At 38.7% G+C, this 17,236-nt stretch overlaps 1 protein-coding gene across 7 annotated transcripts in view; it reads right to left on the bottom strand.

Moving 5' to 3' along the window:
- Window positions 1–10,001: 10,001 nt before the first annotated feature.
- scap (SREBF chaperone) overlaps window positions 10,002–17,236 on the bottom strand; it is a 70,932-nt gene continuing 63,697 nt past the window's right edge. For 6 of the 7 annotated variants that reach the window (XR_008602752.1, XR_008602754.1, XR_008602753.1 and 3 more), the window contains 4 exons: window positions 14,968–17,215; window positions 12,216–13,697; window positions 11,431–11,589; window positions 10,002–10,497 (listed from right to left, as the gene is read on the bottom strand). The gene's annotated coding sequence lies outside the window, so the exon portion shown is untranslated. The remainder of the gene's footprint in view (window positions 10,498–11,430; window positions 11,590–12,215; window positions 13,698–14,967; window positions 17,216–17,236) is intronic. The other variant, XR_008602756.1, reaches the window with a different exon arrangement.

Raw genomic sequence — 17,236 nt, 5'->3', positions numbered from 1 at the left:
CAAAAAAACACCATAGTATACTGTCGAAAAAAAAAATGCGATTTTTCAACATGTTGTAAAAATGAGCCGTATGATGAAATAATGTAGAGGAGGCCGTGAAAAGCACTCCAGAATGGTTTTCTTTCAAAAAAAAAAATCATCATGAATTTTGGCGCAAAAAAACGCCATAGTATACTATGTCGAAATAAAAATGAGATTTTTCAACATGTTGTAATAATGAGCCACATGATGAAATAATGTAGAGGAGGCCGTGAAACCCACTCCAGAAATGTTTTCTTTGAAAAAAAAAAAAAAACATGAATTTTGGCGCAAAAAAACGCCATACTATACTATGTTGAAAAAAAAATGCGATTTTTCCACATGTAAAAATGTGCCATATGATGAAATAATGTAAAGGAGGCCGTGAAAAACACTCCAGAAAGGTTTTCTTTGAAAAAAAAAAAAAAATTTTGGCACAAAAAAACGCCACAGTATACTATGTCGAAAAAAAAAATGCGATTTTTCAACATGTTGTAAAAATGAGCCGTATGATGAAATAATGTAGAGGAGGCCGTGAAAAACACTCCAGAATGGATTTCTTTGAAAAAAAAAAATCATCATGAATTTTGGCGCAAAAAAACGCCTTACTATACTATGTCGAAATAAAAATGCGATTTTTCAACATGTATTTGCTCTTTTTTCAATTCAATTCAATTCAATTTTATTTATATAGCGCCAATTACAGTCAAATTGTCTCGAGACGCTTTACAGAACCCATATGCCTGACCCCCAGAGCAAGCCAAAAGGCGACAGTGGCAAGGAAAACACCCTTTTAACGGGGAAAAAAACCTCGAGCAGAACCCGGCTCTAATGTGGGGGGACCCATCTGCCTGCTGGCCGGGCGGGTTGAGAGGGACAGAAGAAGTAGAGAGGTAGAGATAGAGGGGTAGAGGTAGAGACAGAGGGATACAGATAGAGGGGTAGAGATAGAGAGGTGGGGGGGTGGGACACAAGGACCATAAAACACAGCCACACATCTGAAGCATCCAGCATCCAGCTCTGGGACCAGGGACACTCGGAGAAAGGACACAGAAAGAAACAGAGTGAATGTAATGCAATAATGGTATATGTAGTAAATACATAGGTAGTTAGAGAAGGGCTCAGTGCATCAAGAGAGGTTCCCCAGCAGTCTAGGCCTATAGCAGCATAACTAAGGGCAAACTAAAGGGACGTCAAGAGGGGAAGTCAGTTTTGCAAATGAACACACCAGCTCACCCCGTCAGGGTCCCCCAGTCAGCCCTAACTATAAGCTTTGTCGAAAAGGAAGGTTTTAAGCCTGGTCTTAAAAGTAGAGAGGGTGTCCGCCTCCCGAACCCAAACTGGGAGCTGGTTCCACAGGAGAGGCGCCTGATAACTGAAGGCTCTGCCTCCCATTCTACTTTTAGAGATTCTAGGAACAACAAGTAAGCCTGCAGTCTGAGAGCGAAGAGTTCTGCTAGGATAATATGGTACTATCAGGTCTTTAAGATATGATGGAGATTGGTTGTTAAGAGCTTTATATGTCAGAAGAAGGATTTTGAATTCTATTCTAGATTTAACAGGAAGCCAATGATTTTTTGATTGTTTTATTGTCTCTTCTGTTTAATTTGATCTTCTAAAGTTTAACTGGTTTCTTTTCAAATGTTTTGTCTTTAGTTTGATTCTTCTTAAATGTTTAGTTTTGCTCTTTTCTCACCTTTTATTCTTTTCTAATGTCTGATTTGATTTCGAAATGTTTTGACTTTTTAATGTTTTAATTGTTTTTTCAAATTTTTTATCGGCTTGTTTGAAAAATTTCCTTTTCTTTTCCCGTGTTTAATTTTTCGATTAAATCTTTAAGGTCTTCCTTTTTAAATTTTTACTATCTTTTAATTTTTAATTTTCTTTTGAAATGCTTCATTGTATTTTCTGCTTAATTCCTATTTGTTTTATTTTCTTTAAGATTTAATTTTCGAATTAAACATTTAGTTTTTTAATTAAATGTTTTGTTTTTTTAAAGGTTTAATTATCTCATTAAATGTTTTGTATTTTTTAAATGTTTAATATTCTTCTTGTTTAATTGTATTTTTTAAATGTTTAATTATCTAAAATATTTCATCTTTAATGTTTAATATTTTTGTTGAAAAACATTTGTTTAATTTCATAATTACATGTTTTGTATCTTCTGTTTAATTATCTAATTAAATATTTTGTCTGTTCAATATAATTTAATTGTACTTAATGTTTAATTTTCTTTTTAAAAGCTTTATTGTATAAAATGTTTTTTCCTTTGATTTAAGTGCTTTTTTAATGTAGGTTATTTCTTTAATCTTTTTTTCTGTCAAGATTTTAACCCCAACCTTAAAAATGAAATAAACCCTTAAATCACAATGAAAATACTTCTGTTGTCACAATCATGAGTTAGTCAATTATTTAGTTTATAAATTCAACTTTATTTGTTTAGCACCTTTCACACAGATAACAAAACTAAACAAGCAAAGAGAAAAAAACTATGCTAAAACTATGATTAAAACTCAATAACATATTAAAAAAAAATATATCGTAACAAAATATGTTGTGTCCAGAGGATGGAGGGAGTTTATTGAAGTTTCTTGGGCTCACATGGTAAATCATTTAAAATATAAACTTGATATTCAGTCTCAGGAAACTGGAAACTGCAGAGCAACAGAAGAACCAACAATATCTCCTGTTTTCACCTTTAATGAATCAACTCTTCTTGTGCTTTCAGACCAAAGAATTACAGACTCTTCACAACCTGCTCAAACTCTTGGTACAGGACCTCACCACACGGGTCAAGAAGGTTTCCTTCTCATTTCTGCTGTGAAGCTCACCTTCTCCTGCTCAAACTGCTGACAAATGTTTCTGCTGCTCTAAAGTCTGGTCTCCAGAACTTCCTAAAAACTCTCAAAGTCTCTTCTGCTGCAGGTTGCTTTGTAGAACTGTTCCAGAAAACCTCACTAAACCACATGGAGGGGCCTCAAGATAGTCGTCCAAATGAAACCGTACAAAAACCAAACTAGCACAACCTAAACGCTAAAGTCTCCTGCAGCCTACCAGAGAACCTCTTTAAACAGAGAATCGGGACAGGAACTCTTACCTTCTGGACAACCAACTTTGGTTCACAAACAAGAATACAGAATGTGTCTGACCAAAAACCTCTGAAGACTCACTACAGCCAAGATAAAGACACAACTCAGCTGCAGCAAATCCACTAATCACTGCACACATTAGCACCATGTGCTAACTGTGGCTAAAGAACCACCTTTACCAAGACAACTCTCTGGTACAAAGCCCTAAAACACTAAACTATTGTAATCTTGCTTTTTCCATGCCTGTTTTGTAACCCCTAAAAGTGTATGTAGGCCCGTCAAAATCTAAAAAGCTACATGCAAAATGAAACCCTAGAGGTTGAGCGGCTTGTCAGCTTTGATAAGGTTTTGAAACAGCGGGTACGTTCTATGAAATCTTCCTCCCAACCAATGTTCCCTGTAATTTTTCCTGAGTCTGAGCAAACACACAAACTCCCTGAGCGTCCCTTGGACCACTGTGAGCAACATCAGACGTGTGCACTGTGGTCACACCAGCATCACATCCATTCAAGTTACATGGTTCATTAAAAGAATCAAATTACAGCATTTACATTTCTGTTAAAACACTTTGTCAACAGGAGCCAGTTGAAGGCTGCAGTGATTTTAGTGACACTACAATGTATAAGAGTGAAGTTATTGAATATTTGTCTCTCTTTACTGTTGCAGCAGTTTTGCAAATTGCAGACGGACCCTGTTCACTCCATAGACACCAATGTTATTCCTGTAGCTTGAAAGACAGCTACTTTTGATAAAACTGGGCTTGTAGCACATTGTCTGCCTTGCAACAATGGGAAAGAGGCACCGTTTATGTTTTGACAACCTATATCTAATGAGTTATTGATGCTGGAAGTCCGAATCTGTGAATATCTTTTCAACTTTACTGAACTTGGGGCCACTACCACCTAAGGAGTGATATATTTAATTTTGAAAAAAGCATTTAGCCATACTTAAAGCTTTAATTTTAATTTTGTATTGTTTTATTATCACAGGTTCTGTCTGAAAAGAGGTGGCATCATTTTAAACAGTGAAATCAAACTAACAAAACGTAATGACCAATCAGTGAGCAATACTGGATTCTGCAAAAACATAAACAACTTTTTAAAAAATCTAAATCTTAACACAGTTAATGTATTAACTTATTTTTGTGTGTATGCATGTATTTATTGATTTATTTAGTACTGTTAACATATCAGAGTTCTGAGTGAGTTTTTCTTAAGATAGGCAAAGGCCATTTATTGATTACATATAGGCTCTTAAATGTTTATTAAAAACTGAAAAGCATTAAAAAAAAAAAAAACAACTTAGGCATTTATTGAGTCACTAAAATACTGTAGAGTCTAGGACCACATCAGCATGATTATAAGCATCCTCTGGTAAATTAACAACCAGATACTGATGTCTCTCACCATATGGACTTCAGGAGATGACTGGGGGATGATAAACTGTGACCTACTGGTTGGGTTCTCTCTGTTCTCATGTTTCTTACATGTTTGTCCCCTGACAGCCGGGTCCTAATGTTTTTTGAGCAACACACCATACTATGACGTTTTTACAATGATGGTTCTACTATGGAACCAGTTTGACATATTCAGGTGTTCTTTGTGTGAAAACTCAGAGATTTCAGGGATCAGAAGGTGGTTTTCAACTTTATTAACTTTCTGCTTCAACTTTAAATTAAATTTCCTTCACTAACCCAGCCCTCTGGACTTCCAGTAAGCTGTGTTCCTATTGGCTGTCCAGGTGGCTGCTTGGTGTTATCAGGAACACCTGAGCAGCTTGGTGTTATCAGGAACACCTGAGCAGCTCAGTGTCTTCCTGCTTTATTTAGCTGCAGCCAAACATTTCCTCTGCTTCTCTTCACCAGTGAACCGGGTTTAGCTCCGTTGCTTTACTCTGTTCTTTAGGCGTTGGCTTGCAGCTTCCAGCAGTAAAATCGTCTTTAATGTGTTTCTTGGTGTGTTTTAGGGCTTTGTACTGGATAGTTGTCTTGGTAAATGTGGTTCTTTAGCCACAGTTAGCACATGGTACTAATGTGTGCAGTGATTAGTGGATTTGCTGCAGCTGAGTTGTGTCTTTATCTTGGCTGTAGTGAGTCTTCAGAGGTTTTTGGTCAGACACATTCTGTATTCTTGTTTGAGAACCAACGTTGGTTGTCCAGAAGGTAAGAGTTCCTGTCCTGATTCTCTGTTCTCAGAGGTTCTCTGGTAGGCTGCAGGAGACTTTAGCGTTTGGGTTGTGCTAGTTTGGTTTTTGTATGGTTTCATTTGGACGACTATCTTGAGGCCCCTCCATGTGGTTTAGTGAGGTTTTCTGGAACAGTTCTACAAAGCAACCTGCAGCAGAAGAGTCTGAGAGTTTTTAGGAAGTTCTGGAGACCAGACTTTAGAGCAGCAGAAACATTTGTCAGCAGTTTGAGCAGGAGAAGGTAAGCTTCAGAGTAGAAATGAGAAGGAAACTTTGACCCGTGTAGTGAGGTCCTGTACCAAGAGTTTGAGCAGGTTGTGAAGAGTCTGTAGTTCTTTGGTCTGAAAGCACAAGAAGAGTCGACTCATTAAAGGAGAAAACAGGAGATATTGTTGCTTCTTCTGTCACTCTGCAGTTTCCAGTTTCTTTAGACTGAATATCAAGTTTATATTTTAAATGATTTCCCATGTGAGCCCAAGAAGACTTCAATAAACTCCCTCCATCCCCTGGACACAACATATTTTATTACCATGTTAAATTATTATGATTTTTTTTTTTAAATATGTTTTTGAGTTTTAATCATAGATTTAGCATAGTTTTTTCTCTTTGCTTGTTTAGTTTTGTCATCTGTGAAAGGTGCTAAACAAATAAAATTGAATTGATAAACTAAATAATTGACTAACTCATGATTGTGACAACAGAAGTATTTTCATTGTGATTTAAGGGTTTATTTCATTTTTAAGGTTGGGGTTAAAATCTTGACAGAAAAAGATTAAAGAAATAAATTGCATTTAAAAAAGCAATTAAATCAAAGGAAAAAACATTTAATGCAATAAAACTTTTAACAAGAAAGTTAAACATTAAATACAATTTAAAGAGACAAAATATTTAATTAGATAATTAAATGGAAGATACAAAACATGTAATTATGATATTAAATGTTTTTCAACAAAAATATTAAACATTAAAGATGAAATATTTTAGATCATTAAACATTTAAAAAATACAATTAAACAAGAAGAATATTAAACAGTTTTTAAAAAATACAAAATATTTAATTAGATTAAACCTTTAAAAAGACAAAACATTTAATTAAAAAATTAAATGTTTTATTTGAAAATTAAATCTTAAAGACAATAAAACTTTAAAGAGGAATTAAACAGAAAATACAATGAAGCATTTAAAAAGAAAATGAAACATTAAAAGGTGGTAAAACATTTAAAAAGAAAATCCTTAACAAAGATTTAATCAAAAAATTAAACATTGGGAAAGAAAAGGGAATTTTTCAAACAAGCCAATAAAACATTTGAAAAAACAACAAACATTAAAAAGACAAAACATTTCAAAAATCAGACATTAGAAAAGAATAAAAGGTGAGAAAAGAGCAACACTAAACATTTAAGAAGAATAAAACTAAAGACAAAACATTTGAAAAGACACCAGTTAAACTTTAGAAGATCAAATTAAACAGAAGAGACAATAAAAAGATGAAAAAGAGCAAAAATAGATGAAGGTATTAAAGCATTTTCTAGTCTGAAATGAAAACATCAAGTTGTTTCTTCAAACATTTCCTCTTTCTATGTTCTTGGTTTGATTGTGGACAGATTTACTAAGAACTCATTTAAGGAAACTGCTTTCCAGATAAAGTCTACTAGTAGTTGAAGGCATTGATCAAACTAATGTTACCTTCTGATCTCCACAAACTTTACTGTTCAGTGAAGAGAATCAAAGTTTGTTCAGGATTTCTAAAAAACCCACAGGTGAAGGTCTGAGAAGAACTCAGATGGATGGTCTAAATGTGAAATCAAGACTCATGGTCACAAGTTTTAAGGCTTCTGTTAACCAGAAAGTTCAAACTAACAGAGAAGTACTGAGAAACTTTTAAAACTTCAGTCCTCAGAGTGTCTGAAGGTTCAAACTAACAGAGAAGTAGTGAGAAACTTTTAAAATTTCAGTCCTCAGACTGTCTGAAAGCTCAAACTAACAGAGAAGTACACAGGAACTTTTAAAATTTCAGTCCTCAGACTGTCTGAAGGTTCAAACTAACAGAGAAGTACTCAGGAACTTAGAGGATTTCAGTCCTTGGACTGTCTGCAGGTTCAAACTAACAGAGAACTACTGTGGGACTTGGAAAATTTCTGTCCTCAGACTGTCTGAAGGTTCAAACTAACAGAGAACTGCTGTGGGACTTAGAAAATTTCAGCCCTCAGACTGTGTGAAAGCTCAGGTCCTGAAGACTCGGGAGGTGTGGAGGCTTTGGAAAGTCTTGGAACTGAGGGTTCCACCCTCCAGCACAAAGGCTGAAGTCCAACCTCCTGAGAAAAACGGTCGAGTCGAGACTCGAGTTAAAAAAAAAACTCGAAAACGACAAAAAATAGATGATAAATGCGCAAAAAAAAGAAGAATTAGTATCTGAGCGTATAGCTCAGGGGAAAAGAAGACAGACTACAGACTGGAAGGTCGCAGGTTCAAGACCCGCCACCGGCCTTTTTCTTTCTTTGTCTTTGTCAGAATATTGAGAAAATTTAAGAAGTGTCTGGTCTTGAACCGGCGACCTGCAGCTCCATAGGCAAATCCTTAACTCACTGAGCTACAGATCAGATAAAAAGAAATAAATTCGTCGTCCCTTTGGCATCGTAGTTCCTGAAGTGACCACATGGGCGGAGGCAAGGCGGAGTCTGGGTGGAGTCAGGGCGGAGAGTAGGTGGGGAGGTGGGTGGCGGCCTCCCCCCTCTACTCCCCCACCTCCCTCCACCGCCCACCACACCTTCCCCCGCCCGACGAGTTTTTCGAGTCTCCACGAGTTCTTCGAGTCTCCACAGGTTTTCCCGAGTTTCTGGAGTTTCCACGAGGTCGGAGGCAGAACAAGTTGTCATGAAGAGGTGTTGAAGTCAGCCAGGATGGACTGACTTTTTACAGCAACTAGAAGGAGGACGACGAGAAGAGCAGGTCTTTAACCACCATCCATAAAATCCATGGAGTCGCTCCAGAGAAATGAAGGGAGGTGAACTTTTATCAACCTCCATCCAGATGTTCAACTTCATATCTTTAATTTGAGATTTTTAGCACCACAAACCTTTAGTATCACACTTTATTATCCTTAATTAGGACTTTAATGGAATCCACCAGCAGATTTAGTTTTTGTTGACAAACTTTATTCTTGTCGTCGTGGGACTGCAGTATTTAAAACTGTTCCTTCTATTTGACCTCATGTTTATTAGTTTCAGTGGAGAAAGTTATTTTAGTTGTTGATCAGTTTCTTAAAAACCAAATAATAAATTGGATTAGTCAAGATTTAAATTTCTTAAGTTGTCATATTTTAAATATGACAAAAAATATAAAAATAAAGTGTCTTGAGACAATTTGACCTGTAATTGGCGTTATATAAATAAAATTGAATTAAAATTGTATGTATCTTGTAATGTTGGAGTAATTCAGCCATATATGTTGGAAAACACATTTTCTTTGTCCATTAATCTGTCGTTTTCTCCAGTAATTCATTTCTTGTTTTGGTTTATAAAATGTCAAACCCAAATATATTCAGTTTACTGTCATAAAAACCAAAAAGCTTTACATTCATGATGCAGGAATCAGGCAGTTTTTCACTTTTATCTTAGTCTAGTCAGAAAGATAGTTGATAATGTGTGAATTGTTGCAGCTTGTGAGCCGTAAAAAAGGTTTTAATCTTTGGGGCCGAGTGTCAAAAAACACTTAGAAACAAATATCAGCAAAGTACTGAAAGATCTGAACATCATTTGCATGACAATGTCAAATTGAAGGACATTTATTCCCAACGTAAATGTGTGATATTCATCCTCTGGAGCTTTCTCTTCACATCGTCTTCCACCTGGACTGGTTTGGTCGGGAGCATGTGCAACAAACATTTGAAAAACTGCACTTTAACATTAATGAATGACACTGAAGTTTAATCTCTACATAAATGAGACTGAGTCTGGATGTGCTGCTCTGTCATTAACTCCTAAGTTTAGGGAAAGTTAAAACTAAAGAAGACAGTTCAGATAAGACTTGAGAATGAGCTTATTTTGAACAAACATCTCAGACTTTCTGAGCTTCAGCACCTCTAGCAAGATATTTTAACAACAAGCACCTCAAGACATTCAGAAGTTGGAGAGAGTTAGCTTTAGCTGAGCCAAAGAACATGTGGGACGCTAACCTAGCAAATATTTCAGACTTTTCTCTGTGAATTCTGAGAAATAATTTCCTATTTAATGACAGAACTACACATCTTAACTCAGTCTCATTAAAACAGACTCTAATTCAGCGTCATCCATCCATATTAAAATGCAGTTACCCAAAATGTTTGTTGCATGAGCTCCAACAAAACCTGTCCAGGTAGAAGGCCACTTTGACAAACAGGAAGTGGAAGATTCCAAGCAAATTTATAGAAGGGGGAACCGGACTGTACTAAGTGTGGTCGAGTATAAAGAGGTGTTTTGTGGGTTTTTAAGGCTGATAATGATTATTAGGGAGACATTTGGAGTAGATATTCATTTGCAGTAAATGAAAGTATTTAAAATCTTGGAGTTAAACTTAGAAGAACACAAACTCTAACAGAAAACTTTGTTGATACGTTTTTGTTTTGTTTACAGATGTTAAGTTAAAGGACTTTTATTCGTGATGTATAACCAATGAAATCACTCCAGAAGACAGAGTGACCACAGGTAGATAAAGGTTCAGAGCCAAAGTAGCACCATTTTTAAATGTATTTATTACCGTAAATCAGTAAAAAATAAAATACTGATAATCAGTAAATCAGTCAGCCCACAATTACTACAATTCTACAATGTATGTCTCTTTCCTTTGACTTGTTATTTGTACAATATACGATGTATATGATGGCGTTTTTTCATCCCAAAGGCTATACTATGATGTTTTCTAAGAGACATACGATGCTACTCTGTTTGTTCTGGCCCTGCTCTCCTCCTCTGTTGTTTTCTAGATTGTACTCAGCTGCATGCCTTCGTCCACCCGGCCTCCGTTGACTCGTCCCGCCTGCCGTCTCTGGAACTGAAGCTGGATTGGAACAGACCAAAGTACAGTCCAATCACGATGCCAGCTGCCTCTCAAAAGGCTCCTTCATCTGGCAGGTGGCTGCACTTCTTCTGAGGGGAAGCTGAGCTGGCCCGGCAGAACTTTGGAGATGTGTTCCAGTGGTTGGTGGATGTGTGGGGAGATAGAGAGGGACCTTTGAATTGTTCAGAAAGAAAAACAGGGAACCCATTGGTAGTTTTAGTTTAGGGTGCTACTGCGGTGTGTTTTGGGGTTTTAAGAGGTGAACAGGAAGAGTTTTTTTTCGTATTGATTATCTTTTACTTTGTTCCTGGTTGGAATGCCCATCAATGTCAACATGAAGTTCACTTTTAGTTCTGTTTATTTATTTTTGTTTTACTAACACCCATTTGCTTTTAACCCCCTCACATGTTGTGTTGTTATAAACTTACTCTTTCAAATAAATTATCGTCTAGCCCTCTGAAAACCAGCATTTGGACTGTTTTTGTGTTGCTCCTCACCTACTGACAGCTGTGGACTAAAGGTTATACTGTGACGTTTTTAGAGCGACATGCTATACTATGATGTTTGTTGGGCGACACGCTATACTATAGGCTTTTTTAATTGACATATTACTGTGACTTTTTTGTTTTTGTTTTTTATTTTTTTTAGCAACATATAAGAATTCAAACAGTTTTAAAAGTTACTATACTTTTACTTGTGCAATGAAATTATTATTCTATGGCATTTTTTAGATGACATATTATACTCTGATGTTTTCTTGAATTACATACTATTTACACAATATACTGCACTATGACATTTTTTGAACCACATCATACATGACAATTTTAGGCAACATCCTATCATTTTGCGCTTTTTGAACCACATAATAATCTATGTTTTGTTTTGTTTTTTCTTGCCAACATGCTGTACTATGAACTACAGGCCATACTATGTTATTCTTGAGTAAAGCATACTATATTTTGACATTTTCTGAACTACATCCTATACTATGGCGTTATACACAGAGTGCTTTGGTTACATGTTGAGTTATAATCTAGATTTTTTTCTGTTTTGTTTTTTGACGATTACCACAGACCTGACCGTGAACACCGTTGACACCCACCTCAGGGAGACGCTGCCTAAGATCTCAAGGCTGCTTGGTCGTGGTCTTTCTGGCACGTACTCTTCCAAGATGAGCCGGGAAGTTTAACACTGATGGAATGACACCAGGTCTAAGCCGACAAACTTCCACTTCCTCCTCAACCCATAGTCTCTGGGAAACCTACATGGAGTAAGAAAAGTAGACAGAGAAGTAATTAAGTCTGTACACAACATATTAAAAAGAAATCATGCTAATAAATTAAATACAAAGAACCGAATTCGCCAATATACTGGAGACCAGAGCTATTTAATTTGATAAGTATAACCTTGTTTAGTAACATTTCAATTATTTGAGAGCAGTCCTAAAGAACTGCCAGTAATCCCAATCATAAAATGGGTTTGGAGGAAGAACATAGATGGTAATCTGGATATACATGAGTTAAACTTTATAACTACTATTGGTAGTATTGGTGGTAGTAATAGCAATGTGACTACTACTAGTAGTAGTAGTAGTACACTACTGCTGCTGATACTGGCACTGCTACTACAACTTGTAATACTATTACAAATGCTCATACAACTTCTACGACTCTAACAGCTGTTTATACTACTACTGCTGCTTGTACTTTTAGTATTACTACTACTGCTTGTACAACTGTACTACAGCTACTATTAATCGTCTGGTATTTGCTTGTCAAGCTGCTAGCTCGCCTTAGCGTTTTGCTAGTGGCTAACTAGTTAGCTCTCATAGACTGGAAGCTCTCAACAAGATTTCATAATGAAAAAAGAGCCAAAAACTACTCTTACCTATGAAAAGTCCTTCCAAGTTTCCTTGTCTCAGTCGTACGACGCAGTGTGCAATTGTATGCAGCACAGTGAGCCAGCATACTTGTTTCCGTTTTCACGCCGTCTACATCAACGGAATGCACTGAAACTTTTCCCCCACTAGCTTAGCCTCGCTGTAGCACGCAGCTCAAAGGGGCGTGTCCCATTAGTTGTTTTTCCATATAGCCTCATCGTGGGTGGAGTCGTCATAGCCCGGCAGGCCGAAAGTCCCTTAACGTCATTTGTGTGCGACACAAACGCAACATAACGGAGGCGATGGTACACCTGATGCTCGGTCTGCGGCTTTCTGTCAAATTCAAAGTAGTAGAAGAGTCGGAGAAAGCTGAGAGCGGCGAGTCGAAACACTCTGGAGACACACAGGAGAGTTTGGGAGGCGATGCAGCAGTATCAAGCCGAAGACAAGAGGATATGAACTAGACGACATATGAGGGCAAGCTAATACTAGTTCGCTAGCTACCGTGTATCAGTCCTGTGAACGACCCTGTAATAGCTGCAGTTTATCGCTATTGGGTATTAAAATATGTATGCTGTGTATGTGTTTCAGATGGCTCTCTGATGAGACTTCATGGGATTTACCCGAAGCAGCAGCACATGAGCCTGCAGTGGCACAAGGTGTAGAGGAGGAGGACAGAGATGTACAGGATGCACCGATGCAGTACGTGTCAGGCAAAAGTTAAGTTATTCTTCTCGTTATACTTCTGTTTTTCTGTCCCCGGACCGCTATTGTTTTCTTTAATGCAATTCTGACAATAAACTTTTGTACCTTTTGCAGATGTGTCTATGCTATTGTTTTATTTGTGAAGGTTAGCAAGATTACATGACAAATTAAACACCAAAACATTAAAACAGCTGTTTTAAGAATGTTCCAGTTTGATAAATCAGTATTGCTTTGGTGTAATTCAGTCAACGGAATTATGAACCATAAAGGAGTTTGTGTTAAAACATGTTAAATCCCATTAAACATAAATGCATTATTAGGGAATACAGAATTGTTTGATTCAGACTGTTGACTCTTTTCCTACCAGTGTCTTAACAGACAAAATGAAAAGTTATGATGCAATCACATAAGTCACAAAATAGTTTATTAGTCAGCAGCAAAATCTAAACTATTTACAATGTGCAAAGTACAAACTGTGGTGGGCCTCTCCTACAGTGGAGGGCTAAAAGTAAAACTATATACAACTAAATCTCAAGTCTCTGGGAGGTGGACTCGCTGGCTGCCCACTGCCTGCCCCAGCTGCCCCAGCACACCCAGGAATGACTGGTTGAAGGCAGTACTCTGGGCCATCTCCTCCCGCTGCAATTCCGCTTCATTCTCTCTTGCCTCGCTGAGGAGCAACCAGATGTTCTCATCATGCTGGGCATGACTCCGCTCCTCCTCAGCCTGCATCTCCACAAGTACACTTGGAAGGTCCAGTTTTCTGTTGCCCCTTTTCCTCTTGCCTAGACCAAAGACAGAAAAGTGATCAGAATCAGCTCTAATGGCCAAGTAAGTACACAACATACAAGGAATTTGGTTTCGGCTGTTGGTGTCACACTAGGAATATGGAAGAGAATAGTAAAAAATAAAACTATAGAAAGAGGAACGGAGGAAAAAAATAGCAAAATTAAATAAAACAATATATACAGAAATTTACAGCTAGACTGGAATAAACACATTAGCAAAATGATAATTGCTATAAACACAGTAGTGCAAAAGCAGAGAATGCTGTTCATGGTGAAAAAAAATGCTGTACATGTCCATTGGAATACTGACTATTGTACAGGTGTGTAGGAATGGCTCAGCTGTTTATTACAGAGTGATGGCAGTGGGGAAGAAACTGTTTTTGTGTCTGGTGATTTCTGTGTACAGGGATCTGTAGTGCCTGCCAGAGGGGAGGGGGGAGACAGTTTAATGTCCAGGGTGAGTGGGGTCTCTGATGATGTTTTCTGCAGTCCGTACTACACGCTGTAGTCTGTTTCTCTCCTGCTGTGTGGCTGATCCAGAGGTGCACAGGACAGATTGGATGACTGCAGTGTAGAACTGGATCCACAGCTCCTGTGGCAGGCCATGTCTCCTCAGCTGTCGTAGGAAATGCATCCTCTGCTGAGCCTTTTTCAGGATGGAGTGGATGTTCGTCTCCCACTGCAGGTCCTGAGAGATTGTAGTCCCCAGGAGCTTGAAGGACTCCACAGCTATGATGTGATGTGTTTAGCCACCCGTCCATTGATTTTCAATCATGATCATATCTTTGGTAGTTTTACTTTAATAAATTTTTGGCACTCTTTAACTGAAGCACAAGCAGTACCTCCTCCACCACAACTAAAAACAACGTGGTGTGAACTTCATTTCATCTTGTGCACATTTTGGAGTTGCTAAGAACAGCTGTGTTTTCTTATTTCTATGTATATTTTCATTCAGTTTCACAGTTACCTAATGACTATAAGAAGAATGGTTGCAATACTACATTGCACAAGAAAGTAAATTAGAGTGACTTGCTTGTTAAGTCAATGGAAAAAAATGCAGCTGCATGTGTTCTGTTTATGTGTCTCTGTAGCTACATGTAGCTTTCATCAGGCGTTCCTGAGCTGGCATGCTGCACAGTTTGCATTTACACCTGCCTGAATTCTTGGTCGTTGGTCTCGCTGTTCTGATCATGCTTTCAGGCATTTACACCTGTAGTAATAATAATAATGCGAAAAACAACCATGCTCTCTGTTTACCGTGTCTTACCAGTGATAAGATGTTGCTGTTACGTGCTGGAGGTTGATGTTGACAGGGTCGGTGTCCGAGTTGGTACTGGTGCTGAAGCTGGTGCTGGAGAGAAGGCAGGGGAGCTGGGGGCTCCATGACGGAGGTGGAGTAGGCTTCGCACGTCGAAAGGGATTCTTGAACAGAAATAAACATTCACCCTAAGTACACGAAAAATACGACATTGTAACTTGTGAAAAAAATAAACCTTTAAGACCGCTAGCTTAGTTCGTCATGCTGACTGAGTTAAACGTTAGAAACAGCAGCACGAAATACAAGCGGAGCACGGAGCTAGCGCTGATGGCTAACTAGCTAACGCCGACGGCTAACTAGCTAGCGCTGATGGCTAACTAGCTAGCGCCGATGGCTACCTAGCTAGCGCTGACGGCTAACTAGCTAGCTTATTGTCTGCTACAGGAGACAACAACGTTACTTTCTAAATATACTTGTTTGCTTAAAGGGAGCTTGCCACCAATGAGATAAATGATGTAAAAGTTTCTTGAAGTCACAAAACACTCACCATTCTTGAACGTCTCCAATAATGCAGCAGCTAAGTCTCCCTCCTGTTGCTGGCGGTGCGCTGCCATTAAATAGCGTCCATTAAACCTCTTCCAACACCTCCTGGTTGACCCACGTCGGCCGCTGTGGTCCTTGGTGGACCAATAGTCATTTTTGAGCTTTTTCAGCTTCTCCCTACACTGCTTCTGTCCTCTTTATATACAGTCTACTGTATATGTGGGCGGCCATCCGCTCAGAGACCTCCTGATAAACTTTCTATGTCCAGCTCCCTCTGTATTCTTTGGTCCACCACCATAGACAGAAAAGTCTCGACCTCTTCATTCACCCACGGTACAGGTCTGGCTGTCATATTAAAATTATGAAGACAGAGAGGTCTGTGAAGAGCAATGCACACCGTCGCTGTTTAGTTTTTTTAAATGCCGGTATTGTTTTCGTGCTGGAGTCGCTCTCTTGTGTCGTCACTCCCTGTCCAATCAGTGGGCTGCACTCCTGTCCAATCAGTGGCCTGCACTAGGTAGACGTCACATCTAGGCTCACTTCATCTCGGTTGGAACCTCAGCCGAGAAGGTACGAAAAATCGTGCGTGATACCTTGCACTAATCCATATGGAAACGCTCGCAAACAAAGACGAGCCGAGCCGCACCGCGCCGAGTAGGTGCTTGTGGAATTGCGGCTTGAGAGGGAACAGTGACTGCAGCCAAGATAAAGACACAACTCAGCTGCACCAAACCCACTAATCACTGCACACATTAGCGCCATGTGCAAACTGTGGCTAAAGAACCACATTTACCAAGACAACTATCTGGTACAAAGCCCTAAAACATACCAAGAAACACATCAAAGCCTATTTTACTGCTGGAAGCTTCAACCCAAAATACTTGTACATATACCAAGAAGTCAGTGTAAAGGAAATGTAGACCTAAAAGTATTGTTTAAAGGAACATTTAAATTATTATTTTCATTATTTAATAATCTGTTATCAGTCAGAACCCTGGCAAACTTATTTTCAACAGTTTTTTTTAGTGGAAGTCACAAATAAAGAAGCTCTTGGTTTTTACTGGCGTTACTGAGTCAAAAGCTGCTGTTTCAACACAGACACGTTCACATGCATCCATAAACCTCTCAGCACTCAAACACCCACAGACAGGCAGCCGGCTGGGCCGAGGCTTGGCGGCGTCCTCAGACCCACGAATTGGGGAGTCGGTGAACTTGTTGGTCCGGTTTGAAGGCCTCTGTGTGGTCCAGTAGAAGTCCACGTAGTCGGTATTGGCTTTGAACCGCAGCGACTGGCCGCCATCAGGTGGACCGGCTCTTCCTCGTAGGGCTCCTTCTGTAGCCTTGAGGGGACCACAGGAACATTCAGTAGCTGTTGGAGTTCTTCCTGTCAGGCTCGTGGTAGAACGGCTCTGAAGAATCTTGTACTTGTCTTATCTGGAACAATCTAACAGCCTAAACTGTTAACAGCGGTGTAAAGAAGCAAACACACAGGCATAGATTAGGACTCAAACTAGATTTATTTTAGAAAACAAATCAGCTTAGAGGCATTTGTTCACACGTGGCTGAATAGGAGGCCATCCAATCAGATTCGAGGTCTTCACTCTGTAGGTTGTTTGTTTGGTGACACTCTTGGACCTCCATCAGCTGACGTGGATGTTTGATGGTCTTCCTCTCTAGTGCCAGATGATTCATCCATGAATTCAGCAGCTACAGACTGAAATGAAGCTCATGCTGC

The sequence above is a fragment of the Amphiprion ocellaris genome, chromosome 9, assembly GCF_022539595.1.
Source record: "Amphiprion ocellaris isolate individual 3 ecotype Okinawa chromosome 9, ASM2253959v1, whole genome shotgun sequence".
Taxonomy (NCBI): domain Eukaryota; kingdom Metazoa; phylum Chordata; class Actinopteri; family Pomacentridae; genus Amphiprion; species Amphiprion ocellaris.
The sequence above is the reverse complement of the archived record's forward strand: the minus strand, read 5'-3'. Positions and strand labels throughout refer to the sequence as shown.